The 11531-nt window shown below is 53.5% G+C and overlaps 1 protein-coding gene across 3 annotated transcripts in view; it reads left to right on the top strand.

Moving 5' to 3' along the window:
* The window catches only part of SYNPO (synaptopodin), a 50523-nt gene that overhangs the window by 5656 nt on the left and 33336 nt on the right, over positions 1–11531 (top strand). The window lies entirely within an intron of this gene.

Below are 11531 nucleotides of genomic sequence, written 5' to 3' on the forward strand. Positions count from 1 at the left end.
AAGAAAGGGGGAATGGGCCATGGCCGCTGAAGACGCACAGGCTGAGGCCGGGCACCCTGGGAAAGTGGACTCACTGATTCGGTGGGGACATAACTTCCCTCCCAGCCCCACCCCATTTCCCAGTCCAGGGGAATGTCTGGTCCCCACATGTGTTCAAACTCTGCTTGCTGAATGAATGAATGAATGAATGCGTCGCGAGCAACCGGCATGGTGCAGCTCAAACAGAACTAAAATAACCACCGAGCCCTCCCGAGCCCATCCCTGGGGGCTCCTGCGTCATCTCATTTCAGCCCAGCAGCAGTGTCTAGGCGGAGGGGCGGTCCTTGGCCCTACAGATGGGGACGTTGAGGCTAAGAGGGTAAGCAGCTCCTCACAGCGTCACCCCCCACGTTGTAACAGCCACTCGAGCCCTGCCTCTTGCCTTTCCGTCCATGGCAGAGTCACTGGAGGCAGGAGCCACCCCTGCTGTCCCCGTGTCCTCCCCGGGGTCCTGCTTGACGCCAGCCCAGGGGCACCGCCTGTTGGATCATCTGAGAACCAGGGAAGGGAGAGGAGAGGAGGGGCGCGTGGGAGGATCAGCGGAGGACGTGGAGCCAGGCGTAGACAGGGCTGGCAGCGTCTTAAGAGGCTCTTTCCTCCAACCCCCTCATTTGCATTCAGCGCTTGGACTCCCTCCCAAGAAGCCTGTCGGGGAGTTCCCCAGGCTCTCCTTGTTCACCACCAGTGATGGGGAGCTCAGTACCTACTGAGTACCAGTACCTATGTGATCATCTGAGGGTGCTCTGTCTCTCTTTGTACGCACACGGCACCACAGAGGAGGGAGGTGCTGTGGCGACCCTGGTTTTACTGATCAGGAAACGGGGCACAGACCGTCCTGCAGTGTGTCCAGGGTTGTACAGGTGCTAAGTGACGGGCCGCAGAGCAGGACTGGGTCTGCGGTGGTGGCAGCAGGGGCCGTGCCCTGCCGTCCTCTGGGCCAGCACTGTCTGTGGGAACAGAATGCGAGCTCACAGGCGATTCCAATTTTCCTAGCAGCCGCACTAAAAAAGCAAAGAGAAACAGGTGGCACAAGGAAGCTCATGAAATCAATTTTAATAATGCCTTTATTTAAACCCCAGAGAGCAGATTGTAATGTGTAATCAACGTAGCACGTGGCACTGCGAGACCTTTTCCATTCTTTGTTCAGGGCCATGTGCTGGGAACTGGGGGTGGACACTCCATCCTCACGGTGGGCCCCTTTGCACCAGGCACACGCCCGTGCTCAGGGGCATGTAGGACCAGTGGCTGCCATATTGCACGGTGGGGTTCTCCATCACACTGCATGCAAGGTGCTTACTGTGAGAGGCCCTCGTGCCTAGGAAGAGCCCCCCTCCCCAAATGTCAGCCAGTTGTAGGGTTATTTTTATCACTGGCTGTGGTTCTTGTTGGTCCATGGAGAAGCTGGGCTGAGGCCCCAGGCCTTTGGCATGCACCATGCCCTGATGTCGCTATTCTTAACCTCAGTTCTCCAAGCCAGGAGCTTGGTGTCTCCCAAGCTGAGCCAACTTTGTGAACCTTTGGCCTGCAGGGCGAGAAGCACCAGCTCGATTCTCTGGAGGGGAGGGAGCGGAGGCTGGGCGGAGCCCACCAGCTCCCTGGCTGGCCAGCTGGGTGGGACACCAAGGATGGCCTCGGTGGGGTCTGAGTCTGTGGCCTGTCTGCTCAGGAGCCCACGCCACAAGGTTGAGGGTAGGGGCTGCTCACTTGGGTTCCTGCGTGCATTAGGCCTCTCGGCAGGAAAAGCAGTCACAACCCAGCACTCTCAGTATAGTTTTTCCCCACGAAACCCCACGAGTTAAGAAATGGGACGGTTGAGGAGGGTTCTGCCCTTCTCTGCGGTGCCTGGACTGCGGCCAAGGGTTCGCAAAGAGCCAGGGGCTCCCAATCCTGGGTGCCTCTGGGAACCCCCCGGGAGGCATGGACATGTGCTAATGCCCAGGCCCCCGGCCCCTGGAGGTTTCGATTTCACTTGTCTCAGGTGTGGCCCGGGTTCTGGAAGGTGTGAGAGGCCCTCAGGTGATTGTTACATTCAAACAGGCCCCAGGAACGCTGTGTTAGCCCTCAGCAGGGGGGTGGGGGTAGGCACGAGCTCCCTTAGCCCTCACTGCCGCCACAGCCCACGTGTGGCTCGGGTTCCCACTTTACAGACGGAGAAATAGAGGCTGGCGGAGGTAAAGGAACAGGAAACAGGCGCCGTTCCTCCTCGCCCTGTTTCAGCCAGCAGTGTGCTGGGAAGTGCTTAACCACTGGCTCTCCAGCGGGGGAAGCCTTGATTGGCAGCGTCCGCCCATTTCTGTGGCGTCGCTACTCCCACTGGGGCCCATGGCAAGCTCCAACTACGTCGTGGGAGTCCAGAGCTGGGGAGGGCTGTGCGCGGGCGTGAGGTGGAGTCCGCACATGGCTGACCACTGTTCGGGTGGGGGGAGAGGCGGTCCTACTGAGTGGGAGGGAGAAGTACTCTGGCATTTGCATGAGTATTAGTCCTGTGGCCTGTGTGAGAATTCCAGTGTATAGGGCAGATAGAAAGCAGTGTGTTGTCGACGTCAGGCGTCAGGTTATGTAACTCAGGTCATAGTGTCCTGGGCTTGTTCTCACGGGGCTGTCCCACTGTGGGCCCTCGGGTCAGGGCGTGCGGTTGAGGGGTAAGGATGGGAGGTGGGTGGCCATGAAGGGCAGCCTTGGCCCTCCCCGTCTGAGTGTCCCTGTTCTCGTGTGGCCGGGAGGAGACGGACCTGCACGCAGGACCCCTGGGCGTGATCTTCCAGGCCGGCCTCGGCCAAGGCGCACCGCCCACCCGACCCCGAGCAGCCTTGGTCCTTATTTATAGCCGTGACTTCAGTCTCTCCAGCTCCACTAAAGCTGGCTCCCTGGCCCATGTATTTATAAACCCGGTGGGGCAGAAATAGATGTGACGCGCAGGGGCCTTGGCTGATTCTGCGAGCAGGCTGCAGGCAGCAAGTGCCTGTGCAGTGGGCTCGTGTCCCCCAGAGCCCTGGGCGTGGGGTGCCAATGCAACCTAGGGCTGGAGGGGGGTTTGAGATCCTCCCGAGCCCAGTCCTGGGATTGTGTGGTCCCCCAGTCGGGGGCATATGGCCAAGGTTACAGAAGGCACGGCAGGGCCAGGACGAAGGGTTGTTTGCTCTGTGTGAAATGGCTTCTCCCAGGACCCTTGGGGATGCACCAGTGACTGCCCCAGATCTCGGGCACCTGTTAGGTCACAGGGTGGTCCTTTGTCTACTCTGGGACCACGGGCAGAGACTCGCCTCCCCAAGCCTATGTTTTCTTATCTGTTCACTGGGGGTAGTAGTCAGTGTCGGCCTCTTAAATGCTGTTGAGAAGAATAAGCAAGATTGTAATTGACACCGTGTGCCAATACACTGCACAGGACACAGTAAAGTCCAATGAACGGTAGCCCTTGTTCTTTTATGTTAAAAAGATATGTGTGTTTATTTGAAAGGCAGAGTGACAACAATAGAGATGGAGTATGGAAGAGGTGGGTAGAGAGAGAGCAAGCTTCCATTCGCCGGTTCACTCTCCAAATGTCTACAGGGACTTGAACTGGGCCAGGCCAAAGCCAGGAGCCTGGAGGTTCCATCTGCGTCTCCCGCGTGAGCGATAGGGGCCCAAGTACTCGGGCCATCCTCTGCAGCTTTCCCAGATGCATTAGCTGGAAGGGGAGCAGCTGGCACCAGAAGCAGTACTCCCGCCTGGGCTGTAAGCACCACATGCGGTGACTTAACCTGCTAGCTCTTAGTCTTGTGCCTTCAGTCCTGCTCCACAGAAGGACACTTCTACAGACAGTAGCTGCATCACACTGGGTATTACACAGGGTGCCTGATTTAACCTCCACAACAACCAGATGACATCATCATTATTATTATTCTCGAACTCAATGTGTATCATATGTTTTGCATTGAGAAAATGCCCTATCAACTGGTGAACTTGGAAAACAATGTCCTGGAAGAAATAAGGCTAATATGTGAAATCATGTTTCTTTTTTTTTTTTTTTAACTTTTATTTAATGAATATACGTTTCTAAAGTACGAATAATGGATTACTATGGCTTCCCCCCCATACCGTCCCTCCCACCCACAACCCTCCCCTTTCCCACTCCCTCTCCCCTTCCATTCACATCAAGATTCATTTTCGATTATCTTAATATACAGAAGATCAGCTTAGTATACATTAAGTAAGGATTTCAACAGTTTGCTCCCACACAGAAACATAAAGTAAAAAATAATAGATGATTTTTTTTTAATGATGCTGAAATCAGATCAGACCTATTGTCATGTTTAATCCCAGTGAGAGTCAAGTTGGGAGTTGATAGTTTCGTTTCTTTTCTTTTCTTTTCTTTTTTTTTTTTTTTTACAGAGGATCAGTTTAGTATGCATTAAGTAAAGATTTCAACAGTTTGCACCCCCATAGAAACACAAAGTGAAATATATTATTTGAGTACTCGTTATAGCATTAAATCTCAATGCACAGCACATTAAGGACAGAGATCCTACATGAGGAGTAAGTGCACAGTGACTCCTGTTGTTGACTTTACCAATTGACACTCCTGTCTATGGCATCAGTAATCTCCCTATGCTCCAGTCATGAGTTTCCAAGGCTATGGAAGCCCCTTGAGTTCTCCGACTCTTATCTTGTTTAGACAAGGTCATAGTCAAAGTGGAGGTTCTCTCCTCCCTTCAGAGAAAGGTACCTCCTTCTTTGAAGACCTGTTCTTTCCACTGAGATCTCACTCACAGAGATCTTTTGCCAGAGTGTCTTGGCTTTCCATGCCTGAAATACTCTCATGGGCTTTTCAGCCAGATCTGAATGCCTTTAGGGCTGATTCTGAGGCCAGAGTGCTATTTAGGGCATCTGCCATTCTATGAGTCTGCTGAGTATCTCACTTCCCATGTTGGATCACTCTCCCCTTTATTTATTCTATCGGTTAGTGTTAGCAGGTACTAGACTTGCTTATGTGCTCCCTTTGACTCTTAGTCCTTTCATTATGATCAATTGCGAACTGAAATTGATCACTTGGACTAGTGAGATGGCATTGGTACATGCCACCTTGATGGGATTAAATTGGAGTCCCCTGGTATGTTTCTAACTCTACCATTTGGGGCAAGTCAGCTTGAGCATGTCCCAAATTATATATCTCTTCCCTCTCTTATTCCTACTCTTATGTTTAACAGGGATCACATTTCAGTTAAATTTCAACACTTAAGAATAACTGTGTATTAATTACAGAATTAAACCAGTCATATTAAGTAGAACAGACAAAAAAACTACTAAGAGGGATAATGTATTAAGTTTTTCATTAACAGTCAGGGCTATGCTGATCAAGTCACCGTTTCCCGTAGTGTCCATTCCACTTCAACAGGTTTCCTTTTTGGTGTTCAGTCAGTTGTCACCGATCAGAGAGAACATATGGTATTTGTCCCTTTGGGACTGGCTTATTTCACTCAGCATGATGTGTTCCAGATTCCTCCATTTTGTTGCAAATGACTGGATTTCGTTGTTTCTTACTGCGGTATAGTATTCTAAAGAGTACATATCCCATAATTTCTTTATCCAGTCTACCGTTGATGGGCATTTAGGTTGGTTCCAGGTCTTAGCTATTGTGAATTGTGCTGCAATAAACATTAGGCTGCAGACCGCTTTTTTGTTTGCCAATTTAAATTCCTTTGGGTAAATTCCAAGGAGTGGGATGGCTGGGTCGAACGGTAGGGTTATCTTCAGGTTTCTGAGGAATCTCCAGACTGACTTCCATAGTGGCTTGACCAGTTTGCATTCCCACCAACAGTGGGTTAGTGTCCCTTTTTCCCCACATCCTCGCCAGCATCTGTTGTTGGTAGATTTCTGAATGTGAGCCATTCTAACCGGGGTGAAATCATGTTTCTATACAGCATTATAGAAAGTCATTCTAAGCGGTAGATGGGTTCACAGTGGAACAGGAGGGCTCTAAAACGGGGAACAATGGCAGCTATCAGAATGTTAGCCTAAGAAAGCTCTCACCGGGGACAGGCACTGTGGCACAGGGGGTTAAGCCTCAGCCTGTGACACCAGCATCCTGTCTGAGCACTGGTTTGAGTCCTGGCTACTCTGCTTCTGGTCCAGCTCCCTGCTATCGTGCCTGGGAGGCAGCAGGTGATGGCCCAGGTACTTGGGCCCCTGCCACTCTCGTGGGAGACCCATATAGAGTTCCTGGGCTCCTGGCTTTGGCCATTGCAGCCATTTGGGGGGTGAACCAGAGGTCGGAAGATCTCATTTCTCTATCTGTTTCTGTCTCTCCATTCTCTCTCTCCCTCTCTCCCTCCCCTCTCTCTTTAAAACTCTGTCTTTCAAATATATAAAATCTTTAGAAAGAAAGACTCCCAGGCATTTGCAGGGCTTATGTTTCTGGGTTTGCCACCTCATGTTGATTTTATGCTTTTTGGAATCGCATATGGGAATTTAACATGACAGTGAACTTGAAATGTACATGCTATACAAAGCAGAGTGGCATCTGTCAAGGTTTTTCGTACGATTACCACTGTTTTCTCTGTCTTGGTGATACAGCGCCCTGGCCCCTGCTGCCCGGTTATTTTTCCATTGCATTTGGCACTGCTGGCATACTTTGTGATTTATTTATTATCTGTCTACTCCATCGACACGCGAGCTTCCTGTGGGCAGGATTTCGCTCTCTTTTGTTCCCTGTGTACCGCCAGCCCTTAAAATAGCGACGGCACATAGCAGGCATTCAGTGAATCCTTGCAGAGGGCACAAGTAGGTACACAAATGACCCAGTCTGTGTTCTCCCGCGGGGGTCCCTGGAACTGAGTGAGCTGAAGGGATGCGACCCGAGTCACCCAGCTATTGTGAGGCCTGAGACCTGGCTGACGCTCAGCTCTCCCGAGACCACCCAGCACGCTCGGCTGTGACTGCTTCCCAGCCCCTCGCAGCTCCCTGTGCCAAGGGGATGCCTCCTGCTCCTTCCTGATCTCTCCCAGCTTCACATCAGAGACAGCACCGGCTCCTTCTGGCCCCGGAGCTGGGTAGGAATGAGGAGAATGGAGGAGGGGTCCGCGCAGGCTGGGCAGCCAGGACTGCGGAAGCCAAAGGCTCGTGAGGCTGAAGGCCAGGATCTGCCAGTCTCTCCTACAGGACTGAGGGAGGGCGGCCGGCACGGAGCCACTCCTCTACCTCCCTCTGGGGCTGACTCTGCCCACTGGAAAACAGCAGGACCAGGCCCATCGGAGAGGATTCAGGGGCAGCCTCCGGCCGCTCCTGCAGCCACTCCACTCCAGGTCTTTCTCAGCTGGGGAAAGGCTTGGGATTCCCCTACTTTGGAGCCATAGGGCAGGAACCCCCCTGCCTTGGCCCCCCTCCCTTCCTTGGGAGGGAAACACGATAGCAGGAAGTCATTCTCAGCTGAGTGAGGACCTCACAATTTCTCTTCCTAGTAGTAGAGAGAACGTGGCTTTGGCCTCCCGGTGCTGAGGGTGCGGCCAGGCAGGGCAGGTGTGCAGGTGCGGCCCAAGCTGTGTACTCAGTTGTGCCCTTGGTCACTGGTCCCCTTGGTTGTTTCCCTTCTGAGTGCCTCCTTCCCTCCTTCAATCCTTCCCTCCTCCCATCCTCTCCTTCCTTCATCCATCCGTCCGTTCAGTCGCCCCTAACAACCCTGAGAGGGGTGGATAAGAACGTGATTTGAACCTGACCATCATGAGCCCTGACTCAGCCACTTGCTGTGGGAGCTCGGCAAGTCACGGAAGCTCGATTTCCTTATCTGTGGAATGGGGATAATAATAGTGCCTTCCTGGCAGGGCTGTGACCAGGATCAAATGAGTGGAGGCGCAGTGAAGTGTCGGGAATAGCACCTGACATCATAAACACTTCATCAGCTCCAGCTATTATCATTGTTACTGTTTCATGTGCCTGGCACTGGGCCAGGTGCTGAGGAAATGGCTCCAAACATCGCTCCTGCAGGGATCCTGCATGCCAGCCCTGGTGTCGGCCCCCTATGTTCTGCTCTGGCCGTCCCCACAGGCCTGTGGGGCTGCTCCCCACGGCGTCTCTCCAGGCAGTGGAGAGCCCGGGCCATGGGGGTCTGTCTCATCATGGCCCCCGCCTCTCCCAGCCTTACCTCCCTCTGCCCTCCACACACACCCCAGCCTCAGCCTACCCAAGTCCATGGGCTCGTCCAGGTTGATCCCCAGTGGTCCTGGCTTCTCGCCTTCCCTGGGCCTGATGGAGCCTCTCCTCCAGGAAGCCTTGCATCATCTCCCTCGGCTGAGAGTCAGGAGATCTCCTGTGGAACCTGCATTTCTTTTCTTCTGTGGCCAGGTGTGATTTTGTTCTATTATATGAGCCGTGGGAAACCATGGAATGCTCTTGAGCAAGTGAATGACACATTCAGAGCTGCACTTTGGGAAAATGGATCCGATACCAGGGCTGGGGTGGTGCTGCAGCGAGCTAAGTTGCCCCCTGCGATGCTGGGTTTGAGGCGTGGTTGCTCCATTTCCAATCTAGCTCCCTGCTAATACGTATGCTAGTTTATTTTAAAGGCAGAGTTAGGGAGAGAGAGAGAGAGAGAGAGAGAGAGAGAGAGAGAGAAGAGAGAAGAGAGAAGAGAAATCTTCCATCTACTGGTTCACTTCCCAAATGACCTCAATGGCTAGACCAGGCAGAAGCCAGAAGCCTGGAACTCCATCCAGGTCTCCCATGTGGGTGGCAAAAGGCCCAAGCACTTGGGCCATCCTCCACTGGTTTCCCAGGCACATTGACAGAGAGCTGGATTGGAAGTTTGATAGCCCCCCTCCCATTTCTGCGACACTGCCCCCACATGCAGGCCCCTGAGCTTGTCTGAGCTGAGCACCCTTGGGGGCTGTGGGGTCCCTGGAGTCAGAGTGTGTAGCCGCTGAGAGTGGCGCTGAGAGCACAGGCCCCAGAAGCCTTGATTCACACCTGCTTTACCACTCAGCCGCCGTGAGACCCTCTGGCTGCTGGAGGGCCCTCCCAACCTCCAACCTCTCTGAGCATGCGTCCAGCTCCCAGGAAGGCCAGGAAAAGGGCTTGGTCCAGCACCCGCAGATGCTCCGTCTGCAGCAGCTACCACTACCATTGTGGGTGCCTGGGCAGGGGTGCGGTGCCAGGGCTACGGCCTGCACGGGGCCCACCCCAGCTCTCCAGCTGGGTTGGGAGTGCTCCCTCCTTGGGAGGAGCCTTGGGTTGCGGTGCTCCTGCCAGCCCCTCCCTCCTGGCTTGGCAGCATGAAGACAGAGCCAGCCAAAAATATTTGTGTGGGTGGCGGAAAGTTAACTTTTCCGCCTCGCTCTTCTTTCCTGGAAACCGTGGCCATGGTCAAATACAGCAAAAACAGAAGCAGGGGCGAGGCCCCCCGGGGGGAGTCAGAGCAGCCCTGCCCCCCACGCCCACTCCTGCTGCCTCCTGCCATCTGGCTCTGTGGGGGTGGCATGGGGGTGGGCACTCGGAGCGCTCGGGAGCATGGATCCTGCAGTGCCAGAGCCTGGTGGTCCTGTCACCGCCCTGTGACTCAACTGCACAGCAGGCACCTGCCCAGGGTCACACAGCCAACAAGGTCTCTTCAGAGTTCTGCTGGCCCTTTACAGGAGTCTAGGATTCTTTGGCATGCAAATGGCAGAGATCTGGCAGCAGCTGGCAAGGGAGCAGGCCCTTGAGAGGAACGAGGGCCTGGAGCCACCTTTTCCGTATCTCTGTCCAGCATCCTCCTCAAGAATCTCATGCCAGGCTCCACCCAGCCCTGGCACTCGCTAGCTGTTGTGCCTGGGGCGAGAAGTCACTTCCCCCTCTGGGCCTCCATCTGCTCTTCTCTGAAGTGGAACAGTAATAAAGAACCTCTCTCGTGGGCTGGGAGAACTTCAGACGCAGTGGCTGCTCGGAACACTGAGCTCCCATTCTGGCCTCCAGGCAGAAGCCTGCCTTCTCTTTCCCCATCCCCTGCCTTGGCGCTGCTGCATCAGGTGCCTGGTTATCTTTCCCATCCCGACTCTAATTTGTCTCCCCTCTCACCCTCCCCCGCCCCCCCCCCCCGGCACTTGCCCTTGGGCTGCTCCTATCTCTGCACCTGCCTGGCACAGCCCCAGAAGAGTGGCTTTGACCCAGCCTGCTGCTTTCAGGGTACCAGAACCTGCTGGGGGAGCAGAGGTGCAACCACAGTAGCTGAGCTCAGCCCCAGCTCAGGTCATCCATGTCCACGGACAGCCACAGTTCTCAGGGTTCTTACTGCAAGCGTGTGTCGGTGTGTACCATTTTGCCAAAGGTCAGAGAATCCACACAGCTACATCTTTAAGCCACATGCGTTTCATTCCAAGGTCTCCTTCTAAGTGTACCTGGCTGTGGGACCCTGTTTTAAGTGCTACCTGCCAATCCTGGGGATCTCATTCCCTTCCACTGTATGCCCCTCCAAATGAGACCCAGCCTCTACCTCTGGCCGGTTCTCCGGGCCCCTAGGTGGAACTGCCCACTGCGCGTCTCCCCCAGAAATGGAAAATCTAAGTCATCTCTCTGCTTCACGGAACACCTGCTGCTTCCCATGTCTTCTCAATCTCTATTAGCAAAATCACTGTCATCAGAGCTAGGAACCTGGTAGGCATCCTGGACCCCTCCCTCTTCCTCCACACCCACTCTCCATCTGCCCGCACGCCCAGCCAGTGCTTCCGCCCAAGCATCTCTCCCATCCACCCCTCCTTGCCTATGGGAAGCCTGCATCCCCTCTCTCTGCATTTTCATCATTCTTAACACTTTTAAGTAATCATGCTGGGATTGCTGTTGATCTTGACATCACTCACAGCTCTGCCCAGCAGTTTTTAAGATTGCATGAGCCAGGGCACTGTATCTTCCTTTCCCCTCCTCTATATCCCCAGCACTTTACATGACATCTGAAATATCCCAGAAGCTTAGGAAATTTCCGTGAAAGGAAAGGCTAGCCAACACGAATGAAGTTATGGCTCAGCAACTGGACCGAGTCCTCTGCCTGCATTTTCTCATTGAGTCCTCCAAACAGCACTTAGTTGGAGATCTAGGTTGAGTATCTCTTACCCAAAATGCTTGGGACCAAAAGTGTTTGAGATGTGGGAATATTTGCATGTATCCTGGGATATCTTGCAGAGGGAACCCAAGTCTAAGACAAAATTCACTAATGATTCACAAACACCTCATACAAATAGCCGAAAGGTAATTTCACACAATATTTGCAATGCGTGTGTGTGCTCACCTGACGTGCCACATGAGGTCAGGCATGGATTTTCCATTTTGGGTGTCATACTGGTGCTCAAAAGCGTTTTCGATTTTGGAGCATCTGGATTTGGGATTAGGGACACTTATTCTGTATTACAGTGCCCATTTTTCAGATGGAAAAGTGGAGGTTCAGAGACATCAAGTGGCTTTCCTGACCACCACATAGGTGGAAGAGCTGAGATTCTTACACAAACCCTGGGCTTGCTAACATACCACTGCCCCCGCTGTCTCGACCTGCCCCC

Source organism: Oryctolagus cuniculus, chromosome 6 (assembly GCF_964237555.1).
Source record: "Oryctolagus cuniculus chromosome 6, mOryCun1.1, whole genome shotgun sequence".
NCBI lineage: Eukaryota > Metazoa > Chordata > Mammalia > Lagomorpha > Leporidae > Oryctolagus > Oryctolagus cuniculus.